Source organism: Pan paniscus, chromosome 22, assembly GCF_029289425.2.
Source record: "Pan paniscus chromosome 22, NHGRI_mPanPan1-v2.0_pri, whole genome shotgun sequence".
NCBI lineage: Eukaryota > Metazoa > Chordata > Mammalia > Primates > Hominidae > Pan > Pan paniscus.
Genome location: NC_073271.2, coordinates 12,979,951 through 12,994,280, shown reverse-complemented (window position 1 = coordinate 12,994,280; position 14,330 = coordinate 12,979,951). Strand labels below are relative to the sequence as shown.

At 34.9% G+C, this 14,330-nt stretch overlaps 1 long non-coding RNA gene across 7 annotated transcripts in view; it reads right to left on the bottom strand.

The window, feature by feature from the left end:
* Positions 1–14,330, bottom strand: part of LOC106634210 (uncharacterized) — a 240,570-nt gene that overhangs the window by 152,676 nt on the left and 73,564 nt on the right. For all 7 annotated transcript variants that reach the window (XR_010111143.1, XR_010111135.1, XR_010111137.1 and 4 more), the window contains exon 2: positions 10,623–10,671. This is a non-coding gene — a long non-coding RNA (uncharacterized LOC106634210). The remainder of the gene's footprint in view (positions 1–10,622; positions 10,672–14,330) is intronic.

The window sequence follows — 14,330 nt, the reverse complement described above, 5'->3', positions numbered from 1 at the left end:
AAACAAAAATCAACTCAAGATGGATCAAAGACTTAAATCTAAGACCTGAAACTATAAAAATTCTAGAAGATAACATCAGAAAACCCTTCTAGACATTGGCTTAGGCAAACACCTCATGACCAAGAACCCAAATACAAATGTAACAAAAACAAAGATAAATAGGTGGGACTTAATTAAACTAAAGAGCTTCTGCACAGCAAAAGGAACAGTCAGCAGAGTAAACAGATAACCTACAGACTTACAGAGTGGGAGAAAATCTTCACAATCTACACATCCGACAAAGGACTAATATCCAGAATCTACAAGGAACTCAAACAAATTAGCAAGAAAAATACCAAACAATCCCATCAAAAAGTGGGCCAAGGACATGAATAGGCAATTCACAAAAGAAGATACACAAATGGCCAACAAACATATTTAATTGTCTTTTGAAAGCGTTCAAATGCTCTTGGTATTTGTTGGCCATACACACGTCAGAGCTATTGTTCTGTTTGGTCAAGAAAATACTTCCTTAAAGGGAGAAGGGGGATAGGACTTGAAGGGGAATGAGGTAAGGATTTAGGTTAATAAAAGATCTACCAATCCCATGTGCTCATGAGTTATGACTGATCTTCAAATTATCTCAAAGTATATTATTTTGTTTGTATTGTAAAATTTTTAAAAATTCAGCTTTTGAATGTGACTATAAAAATGACTTATAAAAGATAGAGGCTTTATATGTTTCTTTATGACTTGGACATGACTCAACATATGTATTTTAAAATGACAATTCTGTAATAAAATATGATATAAATTTTTTGGCAGTATAAATTAGAAAATAACTATTATCAAATTAAGTAATTAGGTTTTTATCTCTGGTTTTGTTAAAAGTTCATTGATTTGCTTGCATAATATGGCAATGATGATGAACTATAATAAAATCCAAGTGATAATGAATCCTAAAAGACTTCTAGACAATGAAATTGATTCATCTTTGTTACACTCAACTCCATTTTCCTTTACTAATATTGACCCCAAAGAGACCTCACTAATGCTTACAGATCTAATCAAAAGTCTAACAATAGCTTAAATAAAATATTGGCCTAAAGTATATTTTCTACGATGTAATAACTGCCTAAAACCTGTAGAATTCTCAAAGAAAAAAATACCTTCTCAGAGTGCATTTCTTTCTGTGGTTATTTAACCTTACTGTAACTTTGTTTTACAGCATAGAAAATAAAATCATTCTTATTTGTCAATTATGATAATTCATATGAAGGTGACATAAACATAATAAGAGTTGAGCAATATGTTATTAAGGTCAAATATTTAACTTATTTTTGCTCCAATTTATTTTTATATCATTGGCATTCTTTCCGATGAGCTAATGCAGGAAAACATTGCTGTATCCGGGTTAGATCACTGAAAACTTCACACTTTGAGAAGGCTGTTCTTCAAGCAAGTTGAGTGCTATAAAATTATAAAAAAACAAAAAAATCTGGTAGGAAGGAGTGATATCCTGAGTGCTGAGAAAATTTTAATCATGTTTTCTTGTTTAAACTCGTATTTGAACAGTACTGATTTGAAAATTTGCAAGTCAAAATAAAAGTGGATTTAAGAAAAATAAGATTTGCAGAAATATGACAAACATCAAGATTTGGGTACTCGTCCTTTTATTTAAAAAATATTTTTCCTAGATGTTGCATTTTTGTCTTTAAAAATACAAGGCATCTATTAAAGAAATCATCCCACATTAACATTCGAAGACATTAGGATTATGGTTGAGACTTTTGTCACATTGGTCCTGCATTTGTAATTTTATGTAATTTACTGGCTTACCAGGTTTCAAGCTCTGTTCATTTCCTGCCATATACATACTTAATCCACTTACATCAATGAATTAACTTCCATCTATATCATTATAATGATTACAGTCTAAGTTTCTCTAAGAAAGAAACCAGATTTGTCTATTCAGAACAATCTACTTAAATAACTAATTGAATATACCCTAGACACACCAACCTCTCAATATGTCCATAATTGAACTAATCATCTACCCCTCAAATCTGTTCTTTGTAGTAATTTATTGGCACCTTCATCTACCCAGTTTTTCTTGCAAACCTTTGGGAGTTTTAAGATTTACAGCTGTGCTAACCTACCACACATGAATGGTAAAGTACTGTCAATTTGATATTTAAAATACATTTCTTGGCTAACCTACTCAACTCTATCTTCTCACTCTTCTCTTCTTTGACCATGCTCTTCTTCCTTTATCTTTCTTGCTTGATCAACTTACACAGCTATCAAAATTGCACACACTTCCAGATATCAGTTTAAAATGTAAATTTGATCAATTCATGCTCATTCTTAAATGTATTCATTTGTTCCTTGCTGTCTTTAAATTTTAGTTCAAAGTTGTTATTGCATGTAAAGCTCTTGTGATCTGGCACGTTCCTACTTATCTTGTCCCTCCTCCTCCTCCCCTCTACATTTCAAACACATCGTATTGCTATTTCTCAAGTGCCATTATTATTTGTTATGATGCCTGGAGCTCCCTTATCCATTTGGACCAAATGCCTGACTTTTGAAATCTTTTCCTTTACATTCCCTCCTCTGAGAGGCTACACCTGAAGCTTTCACTCCAGGTTAGGAATAATGCACTTCCCTCTAGGACAGATAATATAACTTATACCTACTGAGTCTTCAGAGCCTGCTAAAGTGCCTAATATGTAGTCTATGCTCAATGCTTTTTGATTTAACTCATAAATTAATAGACACTTTAGTAGATCAAAATAAATGGTGGAGACTACCTACATGTTTTATGAAATAGGAATGTTAAATATTTTTTATTTTTAATGTGCTCAATTTAGGTTTACATATGTTGGATTCTATACATTTTAGATATTTAAGTGATGCTGACCACTAAAACTTGACGTCTATTTTACTGACTGTGCAGGGAAAAGGAGTGTCATTACATAAATTTTGTCTACTTCTTTCATAGAAAAAAGGTCCAAAAAGGTATTTTGAGATGGTCATTATTTATTCATGCACTACCTTACTATTCTGGCTTTTTCATTAACTGAGTTGAAATAGAAATACTAAGTAGGTATTATGGATGAAGTGTATAATAATGTCTGTGCTGAAAAATCTCCATTTAGTTGAAGTCCTTAGGTTTGGGGTGCTAAATAGAAAAGCTGAAGTTGTGGTTGGGGGATAGAGAGGTGGGTCTTCTCTTCCTATGGATTCTAATTCATTTTGAGCTTCACTCGAAAGTGCTTGAATTGACTGGAGGCTTGATCTTCACAATACTGACCCTAATATATGGAGAATTCAAGAGTGTGTTTGGTCTCCGTGGATGTCTTAAATCAGAAGGTGCTCAAAGGTCACTACAGATAAGATTGAATCACTAACGTTTGTTGCGAAAAAGGAGTAAGAGGTAACTCAACTATCACATGATGACTGTGAAGTGAATACTAGTTAACTCTTTTCCCTTTGCTCCATATACTATTCTCCATTATGGAGGCTTTATAAAATGTTAGTTCTCTGAATTGTAAAATATATTTTAAAGCTTTTATGGAACCATCAAAAAAGGAAATAAATTATCCTTTCTAACAATGGTATTAATAGAACATGCACATGTTCCCAAAGCAAGTCAAAGCTGAAGACTAAGGCAATTATAAGCATATATCAGGCACAAAGATCGTTTCTGCCTCAATAATCCAGGTAATTGAAACCAAAACAGGTTCAGGCATTTAATTGGCACAATTTTCCTCCTTGCTTTGGTAGTAGAGACACAAGATGTTTTTACACATCTGGAACCAGTTTTAAGCTATGTCATTCTTCTCTGTCCATACTACATTTTGAAATATGGGACAAATTACTGGAGTTTCAAATGATATGTTCAGGCAATAAATTAATGTGACAGCAATAAATGAGAAAGTAAAGCCTCCATATGATTCTGCACAGGCAGAACTGGCACACAGAGCTCTTGAGATATATGCATAAGCTGTATATTACGTATGCATACATACAAAAGTACATACATACATTTCTCCAGTTTGACCTTCGCTCACTCCTTTTTTTTTTTTTTTTGATGGAGTCTTGCTCTGTTGCCCAGGCTGGAGTGCAAGTGCAATGGCGTGATCTTGGCTCACTGCAACCTTCGCCTCCAGGGTTCAAGCGATTGTCCTGCCTCAGCCTCCGGAGCAGCCAGGACTACAGGCATGTGCCACCATGCCAGGCTAATTTTTGTATTTTTAGTAGAGACGGGGTTTCACCATGTTGGTCAGGCTGGTCACAAACTCCTGACCTCGTGATCCACCCACCTTGGCCTCCCAAAGTGCTGGCTTTACAGGTGTGAACCACTATGCCCGGCCCCCTCTCTCTTCTTCTACAGGCACCTCAAATTTAATGTCCAAAACTGGACAGCTAAAAAACTAGTCAAGATCATGATTACCCAGTTCTATGAACATATCATGCACATTCCCAAATACACACACATGCACATGCAAACATATATATGCGCACCCATGTGCACCCACATGTATGATATATGTGCACATACACAAGAGTACATGTGCACAGATAACAGTGCATAAAAGAAAGTTCACACATACAAACAGGCATACAAGTACACACATGCACACATATATGCATACACATATATTCTAACATTTTATTATGCATAAATTGTCGAGCTCTATACTTTATGTTCTAGGTGGATTTTATCCATTCTTTGGGGTCTACGTCAAATCCCACCATGGTCTAGATCACATTTACACCACTCTACTTTAATCCCCCTAAAGCAACGAAGAATGGCCACCAACTGTGGTAAATGATTACATTTTAAAATTTCCACTCAATTATGGATCAATACAATGGAAAAATACAATGTAAATTAAGAATCAGCTTAGTGTAATAAAAATACAGATAAAATGTGAGATGGTTTTGGAATTATTAGATACCAAAAACAAAATTATTTTGTCAAAATGCTCAAAGATTTCTAAATTCTCATTTCCAATTTCTCTTCTTATGTCATCACGAATCTGAAACAACTTGTGACCTGGAAGCAGACCACAAACCACACTTTCAGAAGCCCTGCTCTAAAGAAACTAGTATTCACTTACACAGTGGCTAGCACCTGCCTGCTCACTATATACATTAAAGAACAGATCCCAGTGCTGCTAGGAGAAGACACCAGAGTCTGTGTTTTTTAGGGTTTCTTTTCTGATTTTAGACTTGTGTGTTTTCTATTTTTGACATTTTTTTATTTACAAAGTTTTGAAATACTTAGCATTAGCCTGGTGATTCAGAGGTGCACAATAGATATTTTCAATCATAATCCATTCCTCAATTAGTTATGAAACACAATCTCTATGCCAGACACTGTCCCAGACACTAGGATCCAAATTGGTATAAAACCTGATCCCTGAATTAAACCCAAATTAAATTCATTCTGCAGAACAGCTGGCATGTAATCTTCAAAAGTGTCAGGGTCAAGAAACTCAAGAAAAGTCTGTGGCACTTTCCTACACTGACAGAAACTAATAAAACATGACTACTAAACAGCGCACATCACTCAGAAACAAGTTCTTACACCTTAAAGGACAGTCATCGGAATTCACTTGGACAGCCCATAAAACTCGAATGGAATCTAAGGATTAGATGGTAGTCATTGCTATTTCCAGGCAGGCTGGACTCCCATAACACAATGCCATAGCTTAGGTGGCTTAAGCAACAGTATTTTTTTTTTCTTTCAGTTTTGGAAGTTGGAAAGTCCAAGATCAAGATATTAGCCAATGAGACACCCCAGCGAGGGTTCTCCTGGCCTGCTAACAATGGCTTTCTTGCTCCACCCTCACGTGGGAAACAAGAGAAAGGAAACAAGCCCTCTTGTATCTCTTTTTATAAGGACAATAATCTAATCATGAACATCCCTCATAATTTTATCTAAACCTAATTATCTCACGTAGGCCCCACCTCCAAATGCTATCACGTTGGGGGTTAGGGCTTTAACATATGAATTGCAAGGCAGGGGGCATAATTTAGTCCCTAGTCCTTGACCGACCTACCTTCCTTCCTTTCTTCCTTTCTTCCTTCCTTTTCTTTCTTTTTTCCTTTCTATCTTTGAGCCAACATTCAAAATCATGAAATTTTACATAAAAATTCCGATACTCAACTTCCTAAATCTTCAGAAGTGGTAGCCACTGGAACACACAATTTGTCAGAACATTTGACTAGAATGTTCATTATAGTATTCTAGAAGTAGCCCTTATAGCACAGATGTTAACCATACGATCACCTGTTCCTCAGTACCCACCATTTTCTATTATCTGATATTTGTTGTTACACTCATTTTTTTGCATGCCATAGGGGCTAGAGGTACTTATATTTGTATCCGTAGCAAAATAGAAAACAATGAGGAGATCAGAGCTTTTTTGTTGTTGTTGTTGTTGTTTTAAAAAAAACAAAACAAAAAAGCATTGCTAAGATATGCATTTGAAACACTAAGTTTCAGGCTCTGGGTTTACAAAGCTCAGCAACAGCCTAAAAAAAATAAATAAATTAGAAAAGACTGACCAAGATACTTGCCTTCTTCCCAATGACTTATTGACCTGCTCAGTAACAGGCATGTGAAATCAGCGTAGGAGCTAGTGACTTTTGCAAGTGAGATAAGAAAAAGAACTCACTAGGCATTACATTCTGTTTCAAAGGGATATTTTACTTCCACTATTTTCTAATTTTTCTTTAAATGAAATTGCAATTGTTACATCTGTTCACTGTTTCGTTTTTGCTTTTTTTCTAATTTATTTTACCAGTGAAATCAGACTAAGTGGAAACAGGTTCTTTCAAGCATGATTCAAATGGTAAGACGATGTCAGAGATTTAAATGGCATGAGTAGCAATCTGCATTACACAAAGTACTGAAAACAGTACTCCCTTTTTATTTAATAGAATCCATATAAATAATTTCTTCTTTTACTTATTGCTGCTATTTTGTACATAAACATCTACATTTTTAATCTGCAGAGGCAATTCTATTACAGTATTAACAATAGCAATAATGTCTTCCATACGCACAATGCTTTGAAGCTGACACAATGTTTTCATATTGATATGCAGTAACATATATCCAAGTTCAGCACCACACAAACAACTTTTTCATACATTTATAAACATTTTTCTGAAATGCTTGACTTGTCGGTATGGTTTTTGAACATAAATACCACAAAAAATCACTAAAATTCAATTTAAAATAATTTCCATTATATATCAAACCCATGTGTTTATATTATTTGTGTCTCATCCATCAGGAGAATTGATTATAATTTACTCCAGGCCTAATAGCAAGGCATATAGTGGCATCTTATAAAATCTGTGTAAGATTTAACAGTTCTACTTGATTACTTTTCTTTTTTTCTGAAACAGAGTCTTGCTCTGATGCCCGGGCTGGAGTGCAGTGGTGCGATCTTGGCTCACTGTAACCTCCACCTCCCGGGTTCAAGCGATTCTCCTGCCTCAGCCTCCCAAGTAGCTGGGATTACAGGTGTGAGCTGCCACTCCTGGCTAATTTTTTGTATTTTCAGTAGAGACAGGGTTTCACCATGTTGGCCAGGCTGGTCTCACACTCCTGACCTCAGGTGATCCACCCACTTTGGATTTCCAAAGTACTAGGATTACAGGTGTGAGCCACTGTGCCCTGCCGATTACTTTTCTTACACTTTGTTCCAATTTAATTGAATGAATATTTTTTCTGCATCTATTAGGTTCAAAGATGAATAACACACAGTCATTACCCTCCAGGGGTTAACAGCCTAGTGAGGAAAAAAAAAGATGCATACAAAATGAATTTGTACATGGGACATAACATGAAAAGGTCTATTTTTCCCTGAATTTTTATAGCGATGTAAGACAACTGGTGAGAGTGGGAATGAAGGGAAAAGTATCTGAGTGCTTATGGAAGGAGGTGCCATTTGAGATAAACTCTGAAGAAATGGGTAGCTGTTCCATTTTATACACCTACAACACACTTGCATGAATATCTATATTATTAGCTTTCCTTTAGCCAGCCCACTAATACACACTTACTCAATACTATTTTCAATGACTCTTTACTGTAACACTTTTTCTTTACTCCTTAATTTCTTGATTCAGTATACAAGTGAGAATTATTCTTTTGTATGCCTGCCAAACCTGTAATTAAGAGAGGCCTCTTTTTATTCTATTTTAAAGTTCTATTTTTTAAACAAAATCTTAGAGGACCTATTAAATAAATCATGATACATCCAAAATATTGACTAATGTGCAGCCATTACAAAGGATGAAATAGAGAACATACATAGACTTAGAAGAATGCCCATAATTAAAATGGTAAAAACCAAAAGAAATCCAGAGGATCATATACATGATATGGAAACATTATATGCTCATATTGATATTGATGTTTCTGTATATAAAGAAAGAACCTGAAAGAATAAATACGAAAACTTTTGTAGTAGCTAACTTTGAGGGATATATCATTTTATGTTTAGTATAATTCTTATTTTTTTATCTTAAATAATTAAAACAACAAAGATACTCATATTGAAAGAAGCGCAAAGGATACACCATTTATTTTACCCCTCTAAGAATTAAAATAAACAATTGCCACTTTTTTCAATAATTAATTTTTAGAAAATGTCAAAAATCATAAATTATATGCAGATATAAGTTCAAATCCTTGAACAAATTCTCGTGATAAGTGACAATAAAAATTAAGTTTATATTAAGGCAAAATTATAATTTTATTATCATTAAAGCCAAAAAGTAGTTTACGTCAACAAGCAGCAAGACTATTTTCTGTCAATATACCAAAAACATCAGCAATAATCACCTAAAGATAAGCAACAACAGTCTGGGCATGGTGGCTCACGCCTATAATCCCAGTACTTGGGAGGCTGAGGTAGGCCTCCCAAATCACAAGGTAAGGAGTTCGAGACCAGCTTGGCCAACATGGTGAAACCCTGTCTCTACTAAAAATACAACAATTAGTCAGACATGGTGGCGGGCGCCTGTAATCCCAGCTACTCGGGAGGCTGAGGCAGGAGAATTGCTCGAACCTGAGAGACGGAGGTTGCAGTGAGCTGAGATTGCACCACTGCAATCCAGCTTGAGTGACAGAGCAAGACTCCGTCTCAAATAAATAAATAAGCAAAAACAAATGTAACACATTTATGCAATGTGCTTTATGATTTTTCAACACATCTATAAATGGAAATAAAATATTTGAAAATACAGCAGACAATATATAAAGATAAAATAGAATCATAAAACCTTAGCCATTCATCAGAAAATGATACAATGCTGCATCACAAAGGCATCCATAGATTAGAACTATAATGTAACAGCTCGAAAAATAAAAAGTTTATTTACTTTCTGCAATTGCACTGTATCTCAGTTGTCCTCACCTGCAGCTACAGAAGGCATTCTTGCCATCAGTGATCTTTGACTCAACCAGATCAAGAAAAACAGCATGTTCTTCCCGTATGGGATTTGAGGAGTCACACATTCATTTTACAGTCCTTGATTTGTTTAATCCTTATTTCAGTTCAATGAGTAGACAATAATGATGCTATTGCATGTACTTTACAGATGAGAAAATTTAATATCCTAGAAGCACCATGAGTTTGCTTGCCACAAATCTCGTGAGCAGTGAGGAAACTGTTATCTACAAACATATAAAGCCTAAGAAATAATCAAGCAAAGTCTAAATAAATACAACCTGCCTATTCATTATTACAGAGACTTTCTGACTCCTGGTTGGTTTTTGTGTTACCATTCTGACACGGTTGGTTTTTATGTTACCATTGTTTTTTTTTTTTTTTGTCTTATGTCTCTAATCTGCACTGTTCAGCTCTTTTAGGCACTGCAAAGTTGTCTTGAATTAGGAAAGAGGTGCTAGAATGTGGGCGTGGGTGTTGACCTACATCTGAACAATTTGCATATGATTCACCACAATTAAACAATTTGGTTTGAAATAGCTATAATTAAGTTATTATCAGAGAAGTATTTACTAGTCTAGAAATTCTAAATTTATCTTCACATATACCCTAACTGAGAAAAGGGCCACATTTTCTGCACTCTATTAAGTAAAGCAAATGCTGAACTAAATGCCTCCATGTTAACATTTATATTGTTAAGTCGCTGACAGCATATTATATGAATGATTACTTTAGTCGTTTCTTTAAAAATTATAGGTTTGAAATAGCAAGAAAAATATGAAATGATGGTAGACAAAAAAGAGTTTCAGTTTCTAACTTCTAACTATATATATACACACACACGCACACAGAATTGCCTTCCTGATGTATAGAAATTATATTCAGCAATGTCAAGGCACGATGAAATTATGGAGAATATCAAAATTTAGGAGAAAGAGGAAATTCTGTCTATAGTAAAATATAAACTGTAATAGTATGAAAGAAAAATTCAAACTGACAATTAAACACTACATGTTTCTAATTGAGCAGTAAGTAGAAATAACACTTTTCACTTAGTCAGAATAAGCAATATCAATTCTATGTATATCTAACAAGGGGAATAAATTATTGAAACGCAGATGAAAGAAGTATATTTTCTAACCAAAAAAAATTTATTTTTCCTACCTTTGCAGCTCAGTAGTAAAATGCTCTCTGATGAATTTTTATGGATGTCCTGGAAAAGAAACAGAAAATAGATGAAATAGAGAATTAAAAAAATAGCTAACCGCTTTAACATTATTATACACAGTGAGTGTTAGTGGTGTATTTGTTTGGTAACGATACACTGTGGCAAGGCATTCTCTGTTCCTTCTCATACATACATGAGACTGGCAACACCGATAGTGACAAAGGGCACATGAGCATTAGAATAAAAGCATGAGTATGTTTGTGCTCTGTAGAGCATGAATGTAATGATTAAAACTCTTGGTGGGGCATGGTGGCTCATGCTTGTAATCCCAGCATGTTGAGAGGCTGAGGCAGGTTGATTGCTTGAGCTCCGGAGCTCAAGGCCAGCCTGGGCAACATGGTGAAACCCCATCTCTATCAAAAATACAAAAATTAGCCAGGCATGGTGGTGGCACCTCAGCTACTCAGGAGACTGAAGTGGGAGGATCACTTGAGCCCAGGAGGCAGAGGTGGCAGTGAGTTGAGATCATGCCACTGCACTCCAGCATGGGTGACAGAGCAAGACTCCATCTCAAAATTAAAAAAAAAAAAAAAAGACTCATTGTTATTCAAAACGATTAGTCAATTTAGTAATGTTTAAATTGACAGTTGGTAAAGGTAAAAAGAAAAAAGAAAAATCACTCCATATTGCTACAATAAAACAAAATAACAGCTAAAAAATAACAAAATGACAAAACTAAGACTTTTAGATTTAATAACATCTTTTTAAATTATTAAAAAAATAGGTGCTGAGATTGAAATCCATTATGTGGACATGATCATAAGGTTTCAGCTTAAGTGGCCCAAGTTTTACATTCTAGAAATGTAACAGACTATTATCTGGTATAGAGAATTATTATTAAAAATTATGATGCCCTTCATTAAAACAGCATTAGTCTTATAACTAGAAGGTAATTTAAAAATCAACTGGCTCAACTTCCTCACTTTACAGAGAAGCAAAGCAACATCACATCACTAGTTCACGGCAGAACTAAGGGTAAAATTTCCATCTCTCTTCCTCATACCCATTTCACAACACTAAGTTTTTTAACCCTTCATAATTTCCAAGATTGGAAAGAAGTAAAGGAAGTAGAATTATGTATTTTCTTCTTGATAAGTTCCATCCGCTTGATGAAACATCATATTTCTGCCTGAATAATCTATGTCATCAACATTTACTGTATCCACCTCATTTAAAACTCCTTTCCTTGACCATTCTTGGCTGTCTTTGCCACCCGCTGATTGTGGGGCCTTGAGTGAACATAGGCAGTAGCCAGGGAGTGGTTACAGCAGGCCCGTGCAAGACCTAGCAGTGTGCTGTCTTCACATCTGACTCAGTGCAGTCACAGTGGTGGTGGCCACAGGGGTGCTTGTGTCACTCCATTCCCAGTTTTAGGTGGCTCAGAACAGAGAGAGAGAGACTGTATGTTTGGGAGAAAGCAAGGAAAGAGAACAAGAGTTTTTGCCTGGTAATCCAGAAAATTCTCCCGGATCTTGTCCAAGACCATCAGGTTGGTACCTCTATGAGTCTGCAAGCACCACAGAGTTACTGGGCTTGGGATGCTCCCTATAGCAGAAACGCCTTAGGTCATAACACCCAAGTTCTTTCAAATATCTGGTAAGCCTCCCCAAGAATTCTGGACAGCTACAAATAAGCCTAGACAGTGAAGACTACAATAAATACCTGACTCTTCAATGCCCAGACACTGAAGAACATCTACTAGCTTCAGTACCATCCGGGAAAACACGATGTCACCAGGTGAACTAAATAAGGCACCAGGGACCAATCCTGGAGAAACAGACATATGTGACCTTTCAGACAGAGAATTCAAAATAGCTGTGTTGAGTAAACTCAAAGAAATTCACGATAACACAGAGAAGCAATTCAAAATTATATCAGAAAAATTTAACAAAGAGATCAAAATAACCAAAAAGAAGCATAAATTCTTGAGCTGAGAAATGCAATTGGCATAATGAAGAATGCATGAGTCCATTAATAGCAGAATAGATCAAGAAGAAGAACAAATTAGTGAGTGTGAAGAACAGGCTACTTAAAAATACAGTCAGAGGAGACAAAAGATAAAAGAATAGAAAACAATAAAGCATGCATACAGAATCTGGAAAATACCCTCACAAGGGCAAGGCTTTAAGACGAATATCTAAGAGGGTTTCTGAGAAGAAACCCTACAAGCTAGAAGGGATTGGAGCCCCATCTTCAGCCTCCTAAAACAAAACAATTATCAGCCAAGAATTTTGTATCTAGCGAAACTAAGCTTCATAAAGGAAGAAAAAATAGTCTTTTTCAAACAATTGCTGAGAGAATTTGCCAGTACCAAGCCAGCCAGCACTACAAGAACTGTTAAAAGGAGCTCTAAATCTTGAAACGAATCCTTGAAATACACCAAAATAGAACCTCCTTAAAACTTAAATCTCACAGGACCTATGAAACAAAAACACAGTTGAAAAAACAAACAAAGGATTCAGGCAAGAATTAGCATGATGGAAAGAAAAGTACCTCACATCTCAATACTAACATTGAGTGTAAATGACATAAATGCTCCACTTAAAAGACACAAAATCACAGAATGGATAAGAATTCACCAACTAAGTATGTGCTGTCTTCAAGAGACTCACCTAATGCATAAGGACTCACATAAACTTTAGGTAGAGGGGTGGAAAAAGTTATTCTATCCAAGTGGACACCAAAAACAAGCAGGAATAGCTATTCTTATATCAGACAAAACAAACTTTAAAGCAATAGCAATTAAAAAGACAAAGAAGGACATTATATAATGATAAGAGGACTAGTGTAACAGGAAAATATCACAATCCTATATATATGTGTATATATACGTATATATATACGTATATATATACATATATATACGTATATGTATAAATATATATACCTATACATATACACACCTAACATACATATATAAAACATATATATAAATATATATAAAACATATATATAATATATATATAACATATATATATATATATGCACCTAACATATATATATATGCACGCACCTAACATTGGGGCTCCCAAATTGATAAAACTTATATCAGACAAAACAAACTTAAAGCAACAGCAATTAAAAAGACAAAGAGGGACATTATATAATGATAAGAGGACTAGTGCAACAGGAAAATATCACAATTCTGTATATATACACATATATATACATATATGCACCTAACATATATATAACATATATAAAAACATATAAAAACATGTATATAACATATAACATACATATAACATATATATAACATACACACACACACACATGCACCTAGCATATACATATACATGCACCTAACACTGGGGCTCTCAAATTTATAAAACTACTACTAGACCTAAGAAATGAGATAGGCAGCAACACAATAATAGTGAGGGACTTCAATACTCCACTGACAGTACTAGACAGGCCATCAAGACAGAAAGTCAAAAAAGACACAATGGATTTGAACTATACTCTACAACAAATGGATTTAACAGAAATTTACAGAACATTCTACCCAACAACTGCAGAATGTACACTCTATTTATCATTGCATGGAACATTCGCCAAGATAGACCATATAATAATTGAGACAAAACAAGTCTCAATACATTTAAGAAAACTGAAATTATATCAGGTGCTCTCAGACCACAGTG